The sequence below is a fragment of the Podarcis raffonei genome, chromosome 8, assembly GCF_027172205.1.
Source record: "Podarcis raffonei isolate rPodRaf1 chromosome 8, rPodRaf1.pri, whole genome shotgun sequence".
Classification (NCBI taxonomy): Eukaryota; Metazoa; Chordata; class Lepidosauria; order Squamata; family Lacertidae; genus Podarcis; species Podarcis raffonei.
Window position 1 is genome coordinate 20,296,330 of NC_070609.1, and position 21,389 is coordinate 20,317,718.

General features: G+C 45.1%; 1 protein-coding gene across 5 annotated transcripts in view; it reads right to left on the bottom strand.

Annotated features, from left to right (window-relative positions):
- The window catches only part of LOC128418596 (beta-1,4-galactosyltransferase 3-like), a 45,313-nt gene that overhangs the window by 6,709 nt on the left and 17,215 nt on the right, over positions 1–21,389 (bottom strand). For 3 of the 5 annotated variants that reach the window (XM_053398416.1, XM_053398414.1, XM_053398418.1), the window contains one exon: positions 8,238–8,328. The gene's annotated coding sequence lies outside the window, so the exon portion shown is untranslated. Of the gene's footprint in view, positions 1–8,237; positions 8,329–9,894; positions 9,919–16,334; positions 16,635–21,389 lie in introns of those variants that run through there. The other 2 variants (XM_053398415.1, XM_053398417.1) reach the window with 2 other exon arrangements.

A 21,389-nucleotide genomic window follows, 5' to 3' on the forward strand; every position in this document is an offset into this window, starting at 1 on the left:
TTTGGGGAGAGAATAGCCATTTACAACCCATGCATGCATCGCCTAAAAACAAGGATCATCTTCGCTCAAAAACCATTTAATGCCGATTTGATTATCTGATCAGCCTCCTGACGTTCACAATGCTCAGCTTTCGCTTGGATGCTTACAAGAAAATGCATTTCCTGCCCCCACCTCGCCCCCAAACGTTTCATGTCTACATATGCAGGGGTAAGGTTCTGAAAGAGGGGGGAAGTTCACATCCAGAGCCCAGCCCAGCTATTTTGTTACACACAAGGCGATCTGCTCGCAGCAAGCACAAGTATGGACAGACGTGGCACCGCGAGACAAAGCAACTAACAGTAATAGCATCTTCCTGTCTCTGCAGCTGCATGAGAAGTCTCAGTGCAGCAAAAAACAAACTGCACACCTGCCAAATGAGAGGTGCCCACAGGAAAGGAGAACGTGGGAGTGGGTGGTAGGCATAGCAACATAACATGGCGAACATATGCACCAGGGAGGGGGGGAAAGTTAGGACAAGTGGCAGACAGAAAGAAATAGGATAGCAGAATTCTTTTTTGCTTACACTCCCTCCCTCCCCCCCAAAACCAAGGAAACACAGAAGGATTAAGCTTGGCAGCTATCAAGTAAAAAAAGGAATATGTTAAGCTCAGTTGCAGATCAATCCCCAGAATCTGCAGGAAGGGCTGGGAATGCCCCTGACAGAAATGCTAGAGAACTGCTTCCAGTCCAAGGAGACAATTCTGAGCAAGGTCTTGACTAGGCCTAAGGCAGTTTCCTACATTCCTGGGAAACTTAAAACAGTCTGCATGCCTCTCCTCCCATGGAACTCCATAGTTGAATGGTGACTTGAATCTGGGTTCTCCCTGATACTATCATGCTCTGACCACAACACAGTTATTCTTAGAATAATGTTGCCAGAACCTCCTTTCTCCATACCCCGGAGCTGCTTCACTTAAAGTGTCAAAATGCATATACATAGAACCTTAGTCCACAGCTGTTGCTATCTGCAACACTTGAGGGAGGAGGGAGGGATGGAAACAGGTGTGAGTCCCCTTGCCACAGCCCTTTCCGTGCACCTTGTCCACTCTTTGGTTTCTAATATTAGGCCCAGCTGCGAGCCACTTCACATATCTCAACGTTTGGGTTGTATAGATCCTCTCCACCCTGGCTTTTGACACTTACAAGGTATGCTTTTAGCACCCACCTTATTTCTGTGACTGCAAGTTGTTTAAACTGTTTTTAACGCGTGTTAATTGTTGCAAGCTGCCCCAAAACCCAAGGGTAAAGGCTAATAAATTATTATACTGTAATAATCTACCAGATTGCAGAATCTCGGGTAACGCGGCAGGAAAGGGCTTGGGGGAGTGCAACATGGAGCAGCACATTCCATACCTATAAGTGAGAGAAGTAGCCTGCTTTGGTTACCTATTCTGCTACCTGCCCACACCCTGTGCAGCGCGACAGGTGTCTCGGAGCAGTGCCAACTGGCAACAGCTAAGGAGGAACAAGGAAATGGCCCAAGAGATTCCTGTAAGAGATGTTCCAGGGTGATATAAGAAAGAAGGAAATGAATCACACATAAAGGTAAAGGACCCCTGACGCTTAAGTCCAGTCACGAACGACTCTGGGGTTGCAGTGCTCATCTGGCTTTACTGGCAAAGGGAGCCGATATTTGTCTGCAGGCAGTTTTTCTGGGTCATGTGGCTAGCATGACTAAGCTGCTTCTGGCGAAACCAGAGCAGCGCACGAAAACGCCGTTTACCTTCCCGCCGGAGCGGTACCTATTTATCTACTTGCACTTTGACATACTCTGGAGCTGCTAGGTTGGCAGGAGCTGGGACCAAGCAATGGGAGCTCACCCTGTCGCAGGGATTCGAACTGCCGACCTTCCGATCGCGAGCCCTAGACTCAGTGGTCTAGACCACAGAGCCACCCATGTCCCACATAGATGTCACATATAAGCAACCCTAATTAAAACCTTCAGGGAAGAGCTGAGCCTTCCAGATTCACTGAGCTGTTCCACTGCCCAAAGCAAGAGGCTCAGTCAAGGGCATCTTGCTGTATTTGGGAAGAAAGAGGAGCATTCTTACATCACTTAGTCAAACCCAATAGATTAGGAAATGGCATTTGGTGTGTAGCTGGTTTTGCCTTCATGTGTGCATGTTCATTCCCAACACACTTTGACAGGAAAAACTTCACAGAAAAGGCAAACAAGCTCCGTCGTGATGTAGCCTGCAACCAAGTTGGAAAACTTCCTTTTTTGTTGCTGTGATATTGTTCTATACCTTTTTTAAAAAGGTATAGACCAGCATTTTGATAGGAAGGTTTGGGTATGAGAAAACTTAAACTGTGGCTCTCCTTTCTAACCCAACTATTAATATGTGAAGGTAGGAGGTACTGCACAACTGATCGAAAAGTATCCAAGTGGCTCAAAGCCAGTGTGCAAACACAGATAAGTAGTGTGCTTGCTGGTAACAAAAGGCATATATTTGTCGTTGCAAAAAAATGCAGCAGAGATGAATTCACTGGGGCCTTTCCTAGGCAGCCTTTTTGGGACCTGAACATTCTACCATCTAAAGCAGTGCAGTGAATTGGAGCCATTTCAGTAGCCTAGGCGGAGGCAAAAGGAGTAGTACAAGAACACTGCAATCTGGAGACGCTTCTCAAGCCTGACACCAACACGCAGGATTCATCCTACCCTGCAGCCCTCACAAATAAAAGAAAGAGTGGAAGGCTGGTGTGACAATGTAGCAATGGAGCCAAAGTTTTAAAAGCTGCCTGATCAGCTCTACAGCCCGCTTTCCTGATGCACGTTATTGTATTCTGGAAATACGGTTTAACACGAATAAGTGGCTTGCTGGAGCATGTTATTCAAAAGTTCCTGCAGTGCTCCTTTCCCCATGGCTGCCAACAAGCTAGAGTCTCTGCCTTGCCATGCCATGTGACCTGGGCTCCAAACCACAAACGGTAAGCAAGGTTAAAGTCATGCCTTGATTCAAAGTAAGGCTGCCGTTGGCTAGCAGGTGGTGTGCCGCACAGCAGTTGAGGTAACTAGTGGGAGCAGCTGCGGCTACCTAACCTCCTGCTACACAACCCTGGTTTGTGAAATTGCTAGTTAGAGCAGGGTAGTGAAGGCAATTAAGAGTAACTGATCCAGAATCAAATATTATCCTTGGGCTTATCCACACTTACCTTTCCCCTGCGCTTTCCAGGCATGGTCCATATTTTAAAGCTCTGTGCCTTTGTCTTTTTGCCCCAGAGATTTCCCTGTGAAAACCCACTCTTTAAAGCTGAATCAGACCAAGCAGCAATCTGCAGAAAACCTGAATTGCCATTTGTTGTGCTTCAGCTATAAAAAGCAGGTTTTCATGGGGAAAGCTCCAGAGAGAGAAAAAGAGTGCTTATATGTATATATATTATTTATTGAATATGTACCTGCAGTTATTTATTGATTTATATCTCAGGGCAGTTCACGGGATAAAATCAGAATGGAAATTTCTGACATGGACATTGAACTTTAGAACGCAGGGCTGTGCCTATAAAGCATGGGCCCAAAAAGCCCTTTATCTCATCAGGATCCTGATCCAGCTACCAGTGTCAGTTCTTGGGGGTGGGGGAGAGAGGTTTAGGACTCAGAGACCAAGACATAGGAGAAGCTCCAGGTCCTGGGAAATGCATTTCTACTGAGTCTTCCTTCAGAGAGCTTTAAACAAAACAAGAGGTCATTGATTTGAAGGTAACGATAATGAGCTAGGCTTCTACATCAAGTGCAGAAGGACACTTCAACTCCAATCTAAATAAACTACCCTCAAAGGGCCTCTCCCCACACAATCAGGCCATCTCTTCACCAGGAACTATTTCTCCCTGGAATTTGTAGCCAACCCATGTTAGACTGAAGTTCTAGGAACCAGAAGTCATATTATAGAAGCAACCAACCTGACGAACAAGTTATGGGCTGCTCATTAACCAGTACATTAATAATGAAAGAGCCATTAAAATGGAGCCACGGCTTGGTCAAACTGGAAAGGACACTCAATAAATTGCTTTCTTCACCTTGGGAGTTTCACCTCTTTAAAATTCACACTGGTGCTACCCTCTTCCTTTTTTGACTTCAGTAGCTCCGGCAAAAGATGAGCAAACTTTCCAGAGATGCTTACCAAGTTCTTTCCCATAATTTATCAGCTCCATTTCACATCATCCTTATGGCTCACCTTGTCCAACTACACTTCCCCCACCCCTTCCCTGTCAACCCTCATTGGGATCTCTGCAGATTAGTCCAACCATCACAAGCAGCGTACTCACAAGCTCATAGCTAGTACTGAGCAATGGATGCGCCTCTTTTCCTGCTGAACTTATTGGCCAATCCTGCCTAGGGAACCACGAGAAGGGAAAAACAAAGTCCTGCATGAGAAAAGAACTTTCTTTATCCTCCACACACTCAGTCTGCATTTTTCAAGTATGGGGTACTTCACTCTCTCTCTCTCTCAACTGAAATGAAGGCAAGTTCAGAAACTGGCTAGACTTCAGAAGGAAACTTCACGTTAAAGGGAAAAGATGAAGGGCAGCAACTGAAGTATGTGCTTTGGCCATCTTTTCAAAACCTGGCTGAATTTGGCAAAGAATGGGCCGAGACTAAAATAAGAACTCATAGCCAATTGGCTTCAGTCAGTAAGTAGAAGAGGGGAGGGCCTGGAGCACCGAAACTGAAACAGCCCAGCAGAGCTGCCTCTTTCAAAAGTCTGCATATCAAACACATCCTCACTATGGAATGCACAGGACATTGCCAAATAAAGCAATTTTCCAGCTGGCAACTTGAAACTTGAGTACTGACCACCCCCCACTCCCAGGACTACTACTAAAGAAACAGGTTCTGACCTTGCAACTTCCTTGGTGATCCTGTTCCTATCAAGAATCACACTGCACATTTCTGACCAGGGTGTGAAAAGCTGGGCCACATGGGAGGTTTTTAATCCTCCACAGGAATGAGATCTTATCAGCTTTGTCGGTAAGGAAGGTATTTTCCTTCCACTAGGCAAGGCTTCCTCAAAGGGGAGGGTAGGAGCGAAACTATGCTGAGTATCTGCACCATCCACCTTTATGTTCTAAGCCAAGCCAGGCCTTCTGGAGATGACATGGAGAGATAAAAGCTTAAGAAGGAACTCTGGTGATTCCCATTTAGTTCAGCATGCTGTTCTCACAGGCCAGATGCTTATGGGAAACCCACAAGCGAGACACAAGTGCCAAAAGCACTCAACCCACTCATGTCCACAAGATTTGGAGAACATTTATGTTCTTCCTGCCACTGAGTCTCTAATACTAGCAATCAGGCACATGCATAACTCTGTTTATTCACAAACTTGCTGCTAATTCCAGTCCTCTTCCTCCCCTCTCTTGCCCACCTTTGAACTGTACACAACCAGAGCAAGAGAATCTGGTTTACTGCAGCCATGCATCCACAACAGCAATTCCATTATATGACACTTCATGCGATCTTACAAGGCTTCTTCCTTTCACTGAATCTGCGCAATTCCATTACACGGAAAGCACAAAAACCACAGAGTCATAATTTCTGGCACAGCCTGAAATTCTGGGGAGGGTGCAGATGCCAAAGCCTCCTTATTGAGTTCAGACCAAGATTAACCTTGCCTCAGGAGGTAAAGACGATGTCACCCCAAAGATTCAGTGTTTCCCTCCAAGGCAAACAGGATGCTATCTTAAGTTGGCCCAACTTTATTTATATATAAATAAAACTAGTTATTTAAAATGCTGGACAGCATTACTTACTGCAGAGAACTCTTCCTCAGGCTGGAAATCTGAAGTGGGGGAAATATTAGCTGCTGCTGTGCCAGTTCATAATGTTTACCCAGGCATGTCTAAGAGCCTTTCAATTCCTCAATGAGCTGGAACAGTTTAGATGCTAGGCTACTCACTTATTTCATCAAGAGCAGCACCTCTCAACTCTCCAAAGGTGTGAGATGCCTGTACTAAAGAGGCAACAGCTAAATCTCTGGTTTTCCTTAAAAGCTTCCAGTCTAATTTGATCCAAAGCTGCATTGGTAGGTCAAAACCACCTGGCTTTCGGCGCTGGATAAATGTAACTGCACCTACCATCGCAAGGTTCACAATGATTATAATTCCTATGTTAAAATCCATTTTTAAAACTCCCCTCAGAGCATTTATGGGCTCCAATTCAAAGTACTGGTGCCGACCTTTTCAAGCCCTTAACAACTTGAGACCTGGTTATATGACCCTGCTCATTCACTAAAATCAGCTATGGAGGTCCTGGTCATGTGCCCACCGGTATGAGCAATTAGGTTGCCAGGCACAAAAAATGGGGTCTTTTCAGTGGTGGCCCCATGGTTATGGAATTCCCTTCTGAGTTACACACACTGCCTTCAGTGCAGGCTTTCAAGTGGGACTTAACATCTCTTTTCCAGGCTGCCTTTTCTTAATGTGTTCTTCAGCTGTACATTCAAGCTATAGCTCTCTCTCTCTCTCCACACACACAGGGAGAGAGAGTGAAATACTTAGGCTTCATTGGGCCTAGGTGCTGCTTCATAATAATTCATCTCATTTGTTGTCTTTCTTATTGTTTCTGTGCTTACCACTTTGTGAGGGCATGGCCTACGAGGCAGCCTATAAAACTGTCACATAAAATAAATTGATGACTCTTCCTGAATAAAAATCAGAAGGGTAAAGGCAGTCAGCACAGCTTATTATGAATGAAGTGCATATGGTGAAGAACAAAGATAATCTTTCAAAAAGACATCTGCGTATATGACAAGAACAGGTGGCAATTTTTTCTGTTTAACAAACCTGCTCCACCTCTAATTAGCTGTTTTGTCAATGATGTAATAATAATAATAATAATAATAATAATAATAATAATAATAATAATAATGTTATTTATACCCTGCCCTCCCCAGCGAAGGCTGGGCTCAGGGCAGCTAACAACCAATAATAAAAACAAGTTGAATGAATACAACTTAAAAACAAGATTAAAATACAACATTAAAACATTAAAATGCAGCCTCATCACAGGAGGAGAAAGGAAAAAAGAAAGAGGGAGAGGGAATCAAATTGACTCCAAGCCAAAGGCCAGGTGGAACAAGAAGAATGAACACTATATATATATATATGCGCTAGAAGTTGCTTCTAGCATACAGAGTACAATGAGTCAATGATATCTTGCAAAAATTATGGCGATAGAAAGTTGCACCAGCCTTGCCTAGACATCACATACCTTTACTGAACGTGGACATTCCTATAATGTCCATACATATGGGAGCAGTTCACCTACTAAAGTACGGTACTTTCCTTGAACAATACGTTCAGAAGTATGTAAACATTCAGCTCCAAACGCAAACACCTTTTATATACATCATGCATATAAGACATGTACAAATGTCACCAACAATAAAGCATGAGAAGGAAGCTCATCTGTTCTAACTAAACAGTGCCAATCCTCCCACAGCATTGGCTCTTAAAGGCCAGAAGACAGAAATTACTACATGCCTTGGGCTGTGTTACTGGACAATCCCAGCTTTAAAGTGCAGAGACTGACACCCGAGACAGCACTGTGTCAGCTGAAGAAACACAGGCAAACTGAGCCGGGGATGGATGAATGCTCCTGAATAATTATTTACAAGGCTGTGATGTTCCCTAGCGATTAGTGTTCAGTGCAAAACAACGTCTTGAATATCTGGGGAAGTGAGCTGCTTAGATATCTTAAGCAAGCTGGCATGATTGCTAGCATCACCACAAAAAGCTACAAGACTTGTAAGGGTATCACAGCACCTAGGTTGGCCCTGCTTCCCCTCCAGCTGAATGCATAAGGGCTCAAATCCCCAAACTCAGGTCTACACCTACACACAAGGACATCTGCATTCTCTGACATGGGCTTCCTGGCATATAGAAATGCTTCACATTACACTTCACATTAGAGGAGTTGACTGTTGGGAAAGACAACAGAAGCAAAGGGAGCTTGTAGCCTGCATCAGAAGAACTCCTGTCCTCCCTTGAGACCATAGCCATTCCCTTGTCCAGAGTTGGCTTCTGGGTTCTCCCCCAGTTCATCTGGGAAAAGGGAGTGCCTCATAATGAGAGACCATGGGCAGTGCAGAGAAATGGTCACCTACAAATGCCATGCCCAAAGAAGGAGGGGATCTGTAACTGTATGAACTGCAATTGGAAAGATATTGGAAAATGCAAGCAAATGTGAATTTAAGGATGCCCACCTGCGCAGTTCTGTTTCCACAGCTAGATCAGAGAGGTCGTCCTTAATTCTTGGAGTGCAGCACTTTTTTGGTCCCAATCTCCATGGAGTTTCTGCAATGAATCGGGGAGGGTGAAGAGAGAGGTCAACTTAGAACTAGCGCATATGACAGGAAAAAGCATAGAGGCAGAACCTGGCATTTTCACACAGCAATGCAACATCGCCACATGAAACCAACAGCATGCAGCCAATTTAAACAGGAAGTGGAAAGCTGCTAGTGCAAAGTAGGATGAGGAAACGGGGGTGGGGGGGAGAGACAGAGAGAATGGGGTCAGGAATGTGCAACGTGTACAGAACGGGAATGGGAGTTAATCACTACCAGCAGTCAGTACTTCCAACAGGGAACAGAACAGTTTTCCATACCGAATCATGCCATTTGACAATCATTCCAGATTTCTCTCTTCAAATTAATGCACTGCACAGAGACAAAACTGACCGACTAATTAAGAATAATTCAATTGCACCCATGGCACACAGCACATCCCGGAACAACAGAAATAGCACTAAAAGAACCCCCTTCCAGAACCAAATCACTACTCAGAGTCTTTTATACTTTCTATTCAAGAAGTCAATTCTTTGCTGCTTAGTTTATTCATTATCCCACAGGGGGAGGCACAGAAGTCTTGCTGTAGGTTAGGCAGTGGTATATTCCCTGTGATTCAGCTCCACACTTCCCTAGCGAACAGGAGACTTAGCGTTCTGTTGCTTAGACAACCCACGGGTTGCCAAGATGCAACTGTTAGTGCCTAATTTTTCTTAAAGGGCTAGAAATTCTGGAATAAGTGCTGACTGGAGAGAGGAAGCTCTGGTACTTGGGTTTCAACCCCCCTGCCTTTTGCATATGCAGCCTTCCCACCATATTAAAAAGAAATATGGTGCCCTACCTGTAGATTATGATCTAACACAACTGAACCAAGAATTGCTATAAGCTTCAAGGAGTGTCTGTCGCCGTAGTCTTAAAGTCAAAGAACAGGGTGCAGCCTCCAAAGTCACCTAGGCTAACCCCTCTTCAAATATTTACAAGGACATGTTGCACAACTTCTATGGAGGGGATCACTGCCAACAATCACTTCTTAAACCACAATTCAGCAACAATCACATGGCAACAATGCACACATGCCACTCATACAGAAAGGCTGCTATTGTAAAGACAGCATCTTAACACCCTCATATAAGCCACTAAGTCAACAGTGACTGGCGACAATGTGCCTAAGGTGCCTTTTTTATTGTAGTTTCCCATGCAGTCTTCAATGAGTTAAAATCATAGAATTGCAGAGTCCCAGTCTCTTTTCCCCCAAGGGCGTGGGACACTAATCTTTTTTTTTAAAGAATTTTATTCATTTGGCCTCTGATCCCCCAAGCCCTTTAATCTCTTAAGACGATGACACCCTTGATGGTGTCCATGTGCATGTTTGTGTGTGTGCACACACGTTTGTCTGTTCAGAGCTCACAGAACAGTGAACACTATAAAAATCTAGTTGACTTACTACGTATAGTTAAACTATGAATTTGCTCGTACAATATGTAGTAATGGCCGCCAACTTGGATGATTTAGAACTGGGCTCATTCACAGAGGACAAGGCTATCCATGGTTACTAGTCATGATGTTCATGCCCTACCTCCACTGCCAGAGCCATGCCTCTGTGAACCAGCTGCAGGGAATAATCACATCTGGCCTGATTCAGCAGGGTTTTATCTGTATCTACACATGCACACACAGAGGCAATTGTGATGTCTTCTCTCTGTCACAGTTACACCAACCCAAGAGCTGCAAAATATGTGGGAAAGGGTACCCAAAATAATCAAAGGCTTGGGATACTGTCCCGACAAGAAAAGGCTAACAAATCTGAAGACATTTTTTTATAAAGAGACAAGAGTACGAATATGGCTTGAAGCTTACAGCGTTATGCATGGTAAGGGAAACGAGATATATGTTTTCCCCCTCCCTACCTCACGATACACTCAGGATCATCCAGGCAATTTAGGATATACAAAAGAAAGTACAGTTCACACAGCCTAGCTTGTGCAAGTTGCTTCTACCAGGCAGGACAATGGCCACTGGTTCAAGATGGCTTTAAAAGAGGATCAAACTCAAGGAGAGGTTCTCTGCAGTTATTGGTTATTGTAGCTTAATGGAACCTCACGGTTCAGAGGCAGCATGCCACGAACTACCAGAGGAAAAGGATAGGAAGGGCCATTGCACCCATGCCTTGCTTCTGGGCTCCACAGAGGTATCTCTTTGGCCACTGTGGCAATCAGGATAATGGGGTAGAGGGGTATCTCAGCTGCTGCACAACCTCCAAGGCCAGGCAATTCATAGGAGAAGAACACTCTATTTTCCCCCATGTTGCTTCTCCCTGAAAGCTCCACAGTTCTCTGCTGAAGTGAGCTAGAAGCCTTGCTGGATCAGACCAAAGGTCCATTAAATCTATTCCGAACCATCTTGTTTTATTTATCAAACATCTAAAATTACTCACCGCGCAATACAATTGAGAAAAATTCTCGGTGCACACAGGCTCACGATCTATGTTTTGAAAAACCAAAAAGAAAGAAAGATCAACCCATGTGGTTCCTATCATGTGGCAATAGATGCCAAAAAAAGAAAGGAAAGGAAACAAAAGGGAAGTGTCCAAATTCTTTCAGAAACAGTCAGCCATCTCAAGTCCTGACATTTCTAAGGGAGACAATATTTCTCAGTGTGCCTATTAGGTGGTTCCCCATTAACCCCCCACAAACAGACCGGGTACTCATCAGCATTAGCACAAGCACTCTGTGTGCAGAAGTCACTTCAGCGGGATGGATGAGTGCCAAGGGAACGCAGCTTTGAAATTATCCTTGGCTGCAGCTTGTAACCACGCTCTGTCTGGAGGCCGTTAAAGAGGCCAGACGCTAGAAGCTGCACCTCAAAAGAAATCTCTCTTTGAGGGTTGATAGGCCAGCCTTTCCCAACACACCCCATCCTTCTACAGACACATACATAACCAAGGCCAAAAGTAAGTCTATTGAAAAGTAAAGAAGAAGAGGAAAACAACCCCAAAACATGAAATTCGCACAGCACAAGGATTCAAAAGAAAATATGAGAGTTGGCAATAATCCCGTGGAACCCCCAAAAATGAAAACATAGCAGCAGTGGTTACAGAAGTAGTGATTACGTTCTCTATGCTCCCCAGCCTTAGAAGACTTGGCTATTATCAGATCTGAGGTGGGAAACTCAGCCAGTTTGCAAAGCCATGAACTGGAGGGCACTTGCTCCAGCCAAGGGACAAAGCGTAGTGAGAAAAGTATTTGTGAGAAAGACAAAACCCAAGGAAGATTCTGTCTACTATCAGAAGAGTAAAAGGCGAGGTAACATATTTGGCCAGACAAACTTCTGGTAGTCTGTTGGGGGGTGGGGAGCAGGTTTGCAAGTTACAAAACTTCATCAGGAAAGAACATCGAGGTACAGATTGGAGACAAATAAATGCTTTCTTGTAACTGTTTCTGTTCCGTTCTGACAGAAAATACTTTGACTATTAGGGTGTTGTATGTGATCCAAGAATATCAGCGGCAAACATATTACCAATTCCTAGCTAGTGTTAGAAACAGATACAAAAACTAGAAGCTAAATGCACTTTAAACCTAGGTTATGGTTGCCAGAACCAGTGTTAGAAATTCAGATATATAAGCTAGGTGCCAAATAGCTCCTTAAACCAATGTTACAGTTGCCATTTTGGGCAAGACAGCTCTAAAGTTTGAAAAATAAGACTTTAGAGCCATCTTGCCCAAAAATGGCAACTAAACATTCCATTTTTGTGATTGTAACATTGGTTTAAGGAACCATTTGGCACCTAGCTAATATATCAACAGTGTGACGCGGCTGCTAAAAAAGCCAATGCAATTCTGGGCTGCATCAATAGGAGTATAGCATCTAGATCAAGGGAAGTAATAGTGCCACTGTATTCTGCTCTGGTCAGACCTCACCTGGAGTACTGTGTCCAGTTCTGGGCACCACAGTTCAAGAAGGACACTGACAAACTGGAACGTGTCCAGAGGAGGGCAACCAAAATGGTCAAAGGCCTGGAAACGATGCCTTATGAGGAACGGCTAAGGGAGCTGGGCATGTTTAGCCTGGAGAAGAGGAGGTTAAGGGGTGATATGATAGCCATGTTCAAATATATAAAAGGATGTCACATAGAGGAGGGAGAAAGGTTGTTTTCTGCTGCTCCAGAGAAGCCGACACGGAGCAATGGTTCCAAACTACAAGAAAGAAGATTCCACCTAAACATTAGAAAGAACTTCCTGACAGTAAGAGCTGTTCGACAGTGGAATTTGCTGCCAAGGAGTGTGGTGGAGTCTCCTTCTTTGGAGGTCTTTAAGCAGAGGCTTGACAACCATATGTCAGGAGTGCTCTGATGGTGTTTCCTGCTTGGCAGGGGGTTGGACTCGATGGCCCTTGTGGTCTCTTCCAACTCTATGATTCTATGATCTTAGTTCCCAATACAGTACACAGCAGTCAGGCATGTGAGATTTTCTTAAATCCCTGAACATGTCTCCAGTCTAACCTGCAGCCCCAGCCATGCTGCTGTAGCACTTAACTGCATCCCTGAATACTATAGGCTTGTACAGTACACCTACACAATTGTGAACTGATATCTTATCAGGGCACCCCTACACTCCCAATTGTGAACAAGTACCTTGTCAGTACTTGTTCCACAGAAGTTATATTCCCAAAGTCATAGAACTGCACCAGTGTAAACAGACGTGTGACCGAGGCAAAGCTATAAATCAATTGCAAATATGCATTTTACATTAATGTGAAATCCCTCCTTGAAGGAGGCTAACTCCATATCCATTAATTCCTCTAATTTAGACACCTGCCCTCAAGAACTTCCTTAAAATAAGAAAACTAGACAAGCTTCTTTCACATCATTATTGAATCGCATATCTAAACCTGTTACAATTCACCACCAGTAGGGATACCCAGACTATAGACAGCATGCATGAATCACCACTTTCTTGCCCATATGCTATCTTCTTCCCCTTACAGGAAGCATGGCAGGAACTAAAAATGAAAGTCACCATTATGGTGCAACACATGGGTGGGGAACCTCTTCCAGCTGGTGGGCCAAATCTGACAGGTGAGCCAGGTTGCCCGCTTGTCAATCACTTGATGTCACTACGATGTCAGGCGACACTACACTTCAAAGCCCAGAGTGTTAGTTCAAACTGCAGTTTGTTTGCAAGGAGCACCACACATCCGTTTTAGCAGTGGATTCATTGGAAACTGCTTCCTTTTTCCTGGAGGAAGGCATGCTTCCACTGGCCATCAGCACTGAAAATGTCCCTTGCTGCAGCAAAGGAACCAGGAGCTTGTTTTAAACTCTGGGGGGTGGGGAGTGAAACAAAATACAAGCCAAAAGAATGATGGGATTCTAGAGCAGGGTTGCCCAACTTTTCATAACAAGTGGGCCGCAAGGATACTTCGAAACAGAACCCACGGGCCACACACTGCCTTGTGCGCATGGCCTCGCTTACCTGACTTTGTGAAGGCCTCAAGGGCTAAGGGGGGCGTCAAATGTTGCTGAGGGACACCAAAAAAGGCCTCAAGGGCTGCACACTGGACCACCCTATTCTAGAGCAACATTTCCTTGAATTTAGCAAAATCAAGTTGTCTTCGTAAAACAGGGGTTGTTAACCCTTTAGGGCCAATAAGCACATTTGAAAACAGAAAAAGTCTCTCTTTCTCTCTCTCTTCCCCATCTGTAACCACCGACCTATCATCTCCATGCCACAATTAGTCATAAAAAAAACTTTTACTACCTTCTTTCAAGCATAAATTCAGCAGGGGGAGGAGTGGAATAAATACTCCACAGATGCAAGGCAAGGTCTCTGTAGGCACTGGTGACCCATGTCCTAATATTACCCAATATTTGGTGCACAAACACCCAGAAATCTAACTGGACACACTAGCTTGCCCACTGCCCTGTGCTGCTCCTTTGTCACTTGGCTAGCTTTTCTACATCTCTCAACTGCTTTCCCCCAATACCTATCCATCCCATATTTTCACAGCACTTGATCTTAGGCAAGTGAACCCAAAGTGGACACAGAGTATGATGCTACTCTATGTATCTCAGAAGGATTATGATCCACACTTCTACCCATCTTTAGGCCTAGTGCCAACAACATGTGCAACACTTTGCATTGCCGCTCCCCTTGCTGAGGTCTTGCACAACTTGCCTTCAAGACAAACTAGTTTGGCTGTAGCCTGTGTCTGCCTAGTCAACAACCTATTAAAATGAGAAGGGAGAAGACAGAAAGGCCCACAGTGAATTCCAGAATGACACTAATGTGGATTTGTCTCAAAGTTATTAAATTAGCGGAAGTTCAACCCAGAGACACCATAATAAAGGAATGGATGAAACGAGAGCAGCTGACCCCCTAGATTCCATGCTGTGCACTACATAAGCACAAAACACCAAGACCAAAAGGAAGGAAGGAAGTCTCCAGGCAGTGCTTCTATGGACACAAGCTAACATGATGCAATCCAATATCCTTTGTCCAATAAATTTAAATTGGTTTTAGTTGTAAGCAAGGTGCTAACTTTCCAGGTTCTGATCTTAGTCTAGACATAAAACTGACCATCTCTTAGCCAAAAATACTTTTGCTGCAAAGAGAAACTGAGACTTCAAAATGTCATATTTTAATCTACTGTCAGACTCTAGGAAAAAGCTAGGAAAAGGTCTACTTACTTAAATACAGTAAGTCCTTTGGAGGTTCTGGATGACCAAAAACGCTCTACAGCTACAAATAAAATTGCAGTGTTTCTAAAACATTTGCTGGGCAGATGAAAAACTCAAGAGACCAAGAAGATCTGCCACCACACCTGTAGATTCCAACAACACTGATCTGTCCCCAACCAAACACAAACCCATACAGTCACTGCTGTACCAGTATTGTTTCAGCACCTAGAGCCCGCTTCAGGCTGCCACATATAAATAGGATCTTCAACTTGCCCCCCCCCCAGCAACACGCATGAGCCATACCTGAGGAAGGGCCATATGCATTGGGGGAAGAGGGAATGGCCCACTGATCTCCTTGCATAGAGGAGGGAAATACTGTATACAGCTTCAGATGTCATGGTGTCAATTAAGCAACTGAATTTAGATACAAGCTTCAGCGTGAACGGAACCCCCACCTCCCACGAGAGTCCAGGCACAGAGTATTTACAAAATTGCGAAAGGTTTCCAACCCACCCTGCATTTTCACAGCCTCTCTGTCATTACCAAGGAAACAGAAGTTTTGATGCCATACCAGCCCTGTCCCCTGCACACAGGAAACGTGGGCCTCTTCATATCTCGATGCTATTAGAACTGAGACCTAACAAGAGACTACAGAGACCTAGCAGCAAAGTTCACCCGCGCCCCCTAACATCAGATCAAGGCATACTGGTTTTAAAAGGAAAAACACTAAAACACAGCCCTCTCTCTCACACACAAACATACTTAAGCAGCCCACCACTGGCCCCCCAGCCTCAAAGCCAAGTTCATTTCCGACTTAAAGCAAACCCATATTCCTCCAGGAGAGGGGGGGGGCTTATCCTGGGATCCGAGTTTACTTTTGTTTCAAAGCCAACCTCCCCCCCCCCTCCGGTTTCCAAAGAAAGCCGACTTCCTGCAGAGTAGGGACCCTTCCCCACCAGAGTTTCGCAGAACGCAGAATCGAGGCTGGGTTCAAGAGGGTCTGAATTCTTTGGAGAGGGAGGGGAGGGTGTAAGGGGGGAGTGGGGAAGTGAAGAAACAAAGGCGAAGAAAAGAAACTCCTCTCATCCCTCCCCCCCCCAATGAAAAGACGACTTGCCTTCCCTCCTCAGTCCTGCACACCTCTTTTCTTTTGGAAAACCCTACCCACCGACCCACAAGCGGGAAACTCGGCTGCTATGCAAGAACCACCCCCGGGGCCAGGGGAGCCCCTCAGGCTGCCGAGAGGGGGAAGCCCCCCAGCCCAACCCCCGGTGGGCACAACGGGACTGGCTTCCGAGGAAACCTGCCCAGGCTTGTCTGCCAGTCAGTCGGTCACTCACCGTTCCTGGTCGGTCTGTTAGGCTGCCTGGCGACCTTCCTCCAGCCCCCGGGGTTGGGGTCGGGATGCCTTGGTGGGGCTTCTGATCTGGGCTGTGCAGGGTCGCCCGCCTCCCCGAGTCCCCGCCCGCCCCACGCGCCGAGGGGGAAAGAGAGAGAGAGAGAGAGAAAAGTGGGTTGTTAGGGGGCGGGGAGGGAAGCGGGAGAGAAAGCGGGCGCGCGCGCGTCACGCAGCGGCGCTCCGAATTCCCCCAATTGAAAGCCGGGCCAATCGCGCGCCGGCTGGGAAGGAGGGAGGGAGGGCGAAAGACAGACACGCGCATTCGCGTTCCTCTCTTTTCCCCTCAGCATATACACAAAAGGAACGGGCAGGCGGCGCGCGCAACGCCAGCCAACCGGAGCCGGGGAGCTCGCGACGTCGCCGGGCGCTGATTGGCGGAGAGGGAAGGGGGGGAGGAAAGAGAACGAGGAGAAGAACAGAAGCCGAGGGGAGAAGAACATAATGAGGAGGGGAGGGGGGGAGAAGGGAGCCTGCGAGTTCCATCCGCCCCCAACGCTCGTCAGTGTCCCTCGGAGCGCAGCCTTGGGAAGTGAATGAGCGCGGCCGCCTCGGGCAGGGGGATTACTCGGAGTTAAAGAACCAGGCTCTCCGGTGCGAACCTGTTGCGCTCTTGGCCTCTGTCTGGACGCGACCAAGGCTGCGCTGAGAGAGAGGGAGGCAAGTCCAAGCCCTTGGCAGCGGGAGATGAATCTTGCTTGTCCGCCTAATAGAAATGTTTATATGCCGCTGCTGCCGTGGAGAGATTTATAGCTCTTGGGGGCCCCTCAAATAATTTAATGGATTGCACAAACTGGATGTACATTTCCAAACTATAAGACAAAAAACAAATAAAATAAAACCTACATACAGCAACAGTGGCAAACGGCTTTAGATACCTATTAGGTCCATAAATTACCATATAGCATATATTCAACACAAAAACAACGGCCATTTGTTGTTGGCAAAGGACAGCTGGACATATAAAGGGCCTCATTACCTTCAGTAGCTTAGGGCCCCATCAAACCTAAATCTGGCCCAGAGCCAGACAGTAAAATCGCAAGGAGTTAAAAAACAAGTTAAAAGCAAATTGAGGTGAAAAACAATAAACAAACAAAAGCGAAAGTCTCTCCCGGGAGCTTTAGTGGCCCAATCCTGTACTGTAACATTTAGCAGTTGCTTTGTAGAAAATGGTAAATCTTAAATTTTATATTGCTTCACAGAACATGAAGAGGAGCCCCATATGCAGATGGACTGAAGGAGGGCTATACATTGCAAGTGGACACACACAAATGTGAATTGTACTGACCTCAAAATCTTAAGATATAGGTTTCTTAAGCTACTATATGTGTATTCACTTTTCGGTTGTTGTTTTTTTAGCTGGGGAAGGGATGATATTGACACAAGTTCCAGTGAGGATAGCTGTTGCTTGGAGCCTGGTACAGTACTGATAATGCCAAGGTCAAAGGTTTGATCCCTATAAGGGGCCACCTGCATATTCCTGCATTGCAGGCGTTTAGACTAGATGACCCTCACGGTACCTTCCAACTTTAGAATTCTATTATTTCGTCCCTCGGTTCCTCAGAGTCTTAAAAATACCGTGAGGGAAACTGTCTCCCTGCATGGTGAGTAAAGGCTGCTGAGAGTCAGAGAAGGCTGGAGAGGAGGTGCCAACAACAATTAGGGAAAATATATAAAATATTAATATTTTTAAAGCAAGAAATCGGGAATATAAAGAAATGGCATAATAGTAGGAGGAAAATGAAAAAGGAGGGATGAAAGAAATTGGCAGTATGTGGGAGGGAGGGAGAAGATGGGAAAGGGGGAGATGAAATTACAAAAGTTAATACAGTATGAGAGGCAGGGCAGGGAGCAAATTCTTGCTAAAATGTGGAGCTGGGTCACAATACTTCCAGAGCTAATAGTTGTATAGGAAACTGCCCTATCAAGCCATTTGCCACAAGGAAATTGCTGTGGCAATGTTTTTAGCAATTTAGCAAAAGTGGGGTTAGATATCATTAGAAGATTATCTTGGTATCTGCCAGTTGCACCAAGATTGCACTATCTTCCAACATTTGGTGATTGGCTCCACCCCACACCATTTTCTTTGTGACTGGTGAACCTTGGTAGTTTGCAAGCCCCTCAAGCAGCGCACACACACACACCCGATAGAAACTTTGAGAACCTTTGGTCTACAGGAAAAGGAAGGGAAGAAGTATATGTTTTGCTGTTTAGACAACCTTTCAGTGACAGCCTGGGAACGGAATGTAGATGTATGTTCCTGTGTGTCCTTTTGACTGCGGTGATGGTAGGAAGTTGCTATAGGATTAGTCAGTGAACAAACAGGTAGAACTGGCTGATTCAAATATATGGAATTGTGTAACTGTGTCAAGCAGCACCTTCTACATGCAAACTTTATCAGGAGTAGTGGTGGTGGAAAATTCAATTCAGTCTGCATTTAAAGGTGAACCTGCCTAATTCTCACTTTCCAAAATAAGACGCAAACCAAAACACTGTTAGCTTTCGAAATTCACTTCTCTAGGCAAGTGATGTAATGTGCACAAAGGTGCATTGTATTAGGAGAAATTGCTTTGCAGAAATGTGTATATTAGGCAAAATTGCATATTAACATTTTCAAAAATGTTCTCAAAGGCATAGCTTTTACTGTATCCTAAAATTCAGTAGGCTAGTCTTCCTCTGACATAGGGGGGAAATGTTGAGAAAACACTGCTACTTACAGTGGTACCTCGCAAAACGAAATTAATTCGTTCCGCGAGTTTTTTCTTCTTGCGAGTTTTTTGTCTTGCGAAGCACGGTTTCCCATAGGAATGCATTGAAAATCAATCAATGCGTTCCTATGGAAACCGCCTTCAGACCAGGTCCAGGGACAGTCTGTCCCCTGACCTCTTTTGAAGGCTGGGGGGGGGGGACAAGGGCTTTTCTTCCCACCGCCAGCCTTCAGAAGGGAAGGTAAACAGCGTTTCCGTGCGCTGCTCTGGTTCGCCAGAAGCAGCTTAGTCATGCTGGCCACATGACCCAGAAGCTGTACACCGGCTCCCTCGGCCAATAAAGCGAGATGAGCGCCGCAACCCCAGAGTCGGCCACGACTGGACCTAATGGTCAGGGGTCCCTTTACCTAGATTGGGCAAACCAGGAAGTAGTCTCTCTTCATAGGGGATCCAGCGATAGCATTCTTCAACTATGGCAGAGCACATAATAAACTGGAGCCGCAGAGCTGTAAGGGTTTCTCTTCATTTGATATTTGTGATGCTGGTTACATAGTGAGGGCAAGGAATCTGAATCAGTAGTTTGGCATACAAAGGGGCACATTTGGACAGACAACTAGAAGTGCAACCAGCACAAAGATAATGTTTTAAAACATGAGATTACATGTGGTGAGATGCCATCTACAAGTCTAATGAACCCAGAATGTCCAAAGAAAGGCCATACTTATCAATGACTTGATTCCAAGATGAAGTCAGACTCAGCATCTCTTTGAAAGCTGAAAGTACTAAAATTGACCTTATCCTCCTTTTTAATGTTAGCCAATGCTTAAGGGCAAGGATATGCATTTAGGCCATCATTAAACAAAGAGCAGCTTCCAGAGAATGGAAGTGTAAGTTGCCTTGGGGAGCTCAAAAATAGCACAAAGGTATTTATTCTGGGGACATCTGGAGAAACACAGGCTTCCCACCCCTATTTTTGTGGTTATGGTTAAGGTTTATCAGCAGAGTGAAGGCTGTGCCACCTATTTCCCAGTCAAAATGATCAGGTATACAAGAACCTACAGTATTTATCAGGGTGTAATTGAATACTACAACTACATGATCTTAGCCACAGGTACATTACTACTGCTGTGGTGGTTTCAGTGGGGGTTATATTGTTGGGGGGTGGGCAAGACGGCCTCCTGGAGTACCTTACAACTTAGAGATGGTGTGACTCATGGCCAGAGCCTTGGACTTGGAAATAACCGTCAAAGTTGTCCACTCCTTTGTTAAAAACAGGTGAGGAGACTGACCCTTCAGATGTTTTGTGGGGGTTCAACTCTTATCATCCCTGCCCATTAAGCCATGCTAGCTGGGGCTGATGGGAATTGGAGACCAACAAACCACTAGTTTTCCCACCCCAGTTAAGGAAATTAGCCAACTCTAACAATGTCCAGTGACTGTTCTGTGAGGGAGCAGTTTTTTTCCTGTCTACTCCTAAGGAATGTGGTAATCAGTGTCTGTAGATTACTGTGGGTCAGCCTGAGAGCAAGGCAGAGCTTATTTGTTTAGTTCTGGTGGTGCTCCCCCAAAAATCTGATGGGCAGGGAGAAGTAAACTTTTGGGACATGCTAAACTGTGAGCTTCACCTAAGCATAAGCCTGCATATTTGTAAACAAATACAAAATTACTCCTAAGCTTCCTGTGACCTCATTGGAAAAAACAAACCCAGAGTAAGCATTTTTCACCACTTGGATAATTAGTTTGTGTATAACATTGGTACATTGTAATGTAACGCCATCCTTTCTGGGCAAAATGCCCATTCAATGCAGTTTACAATACCTTAAATTATAGTAACAAGCTAACAAAACAAGAGGAAGTAAAAGCAATAAAAAGGAAGCAAGAAAGCGCAATGCAAGTATGTGTATGAATACATAAGCTATATACACATTTATTCATCCATAGTTGCATATCCATCCCAATCTCTTAAGTGGTGTGAGATTCCAGGGGGTTACCCAGGGTTCATGTTTCCTTTGGAAATGGAACACAGCAGAGACTGTGGTGTCTTTATGGTTTATTTACAAATATATTCAACCTGAGCCTACAATGGAGGGGTTCGCAGCATTAACACCCCAATAGGGTCTTGCTTTTGCCATAGCCACAGCCACAGCCTGGGACTCAAGACAGAAGATTCTAGGTTGGATCCCCAGCATAGAATCAAGATAAATGTGGAGCCCCAGAGTAATTTAGTCCAACCCCTGCAATGCAGCAGTTCATTTAAGCTGGGAATGGTTGTTTTTTTTAAAAAAAATGTT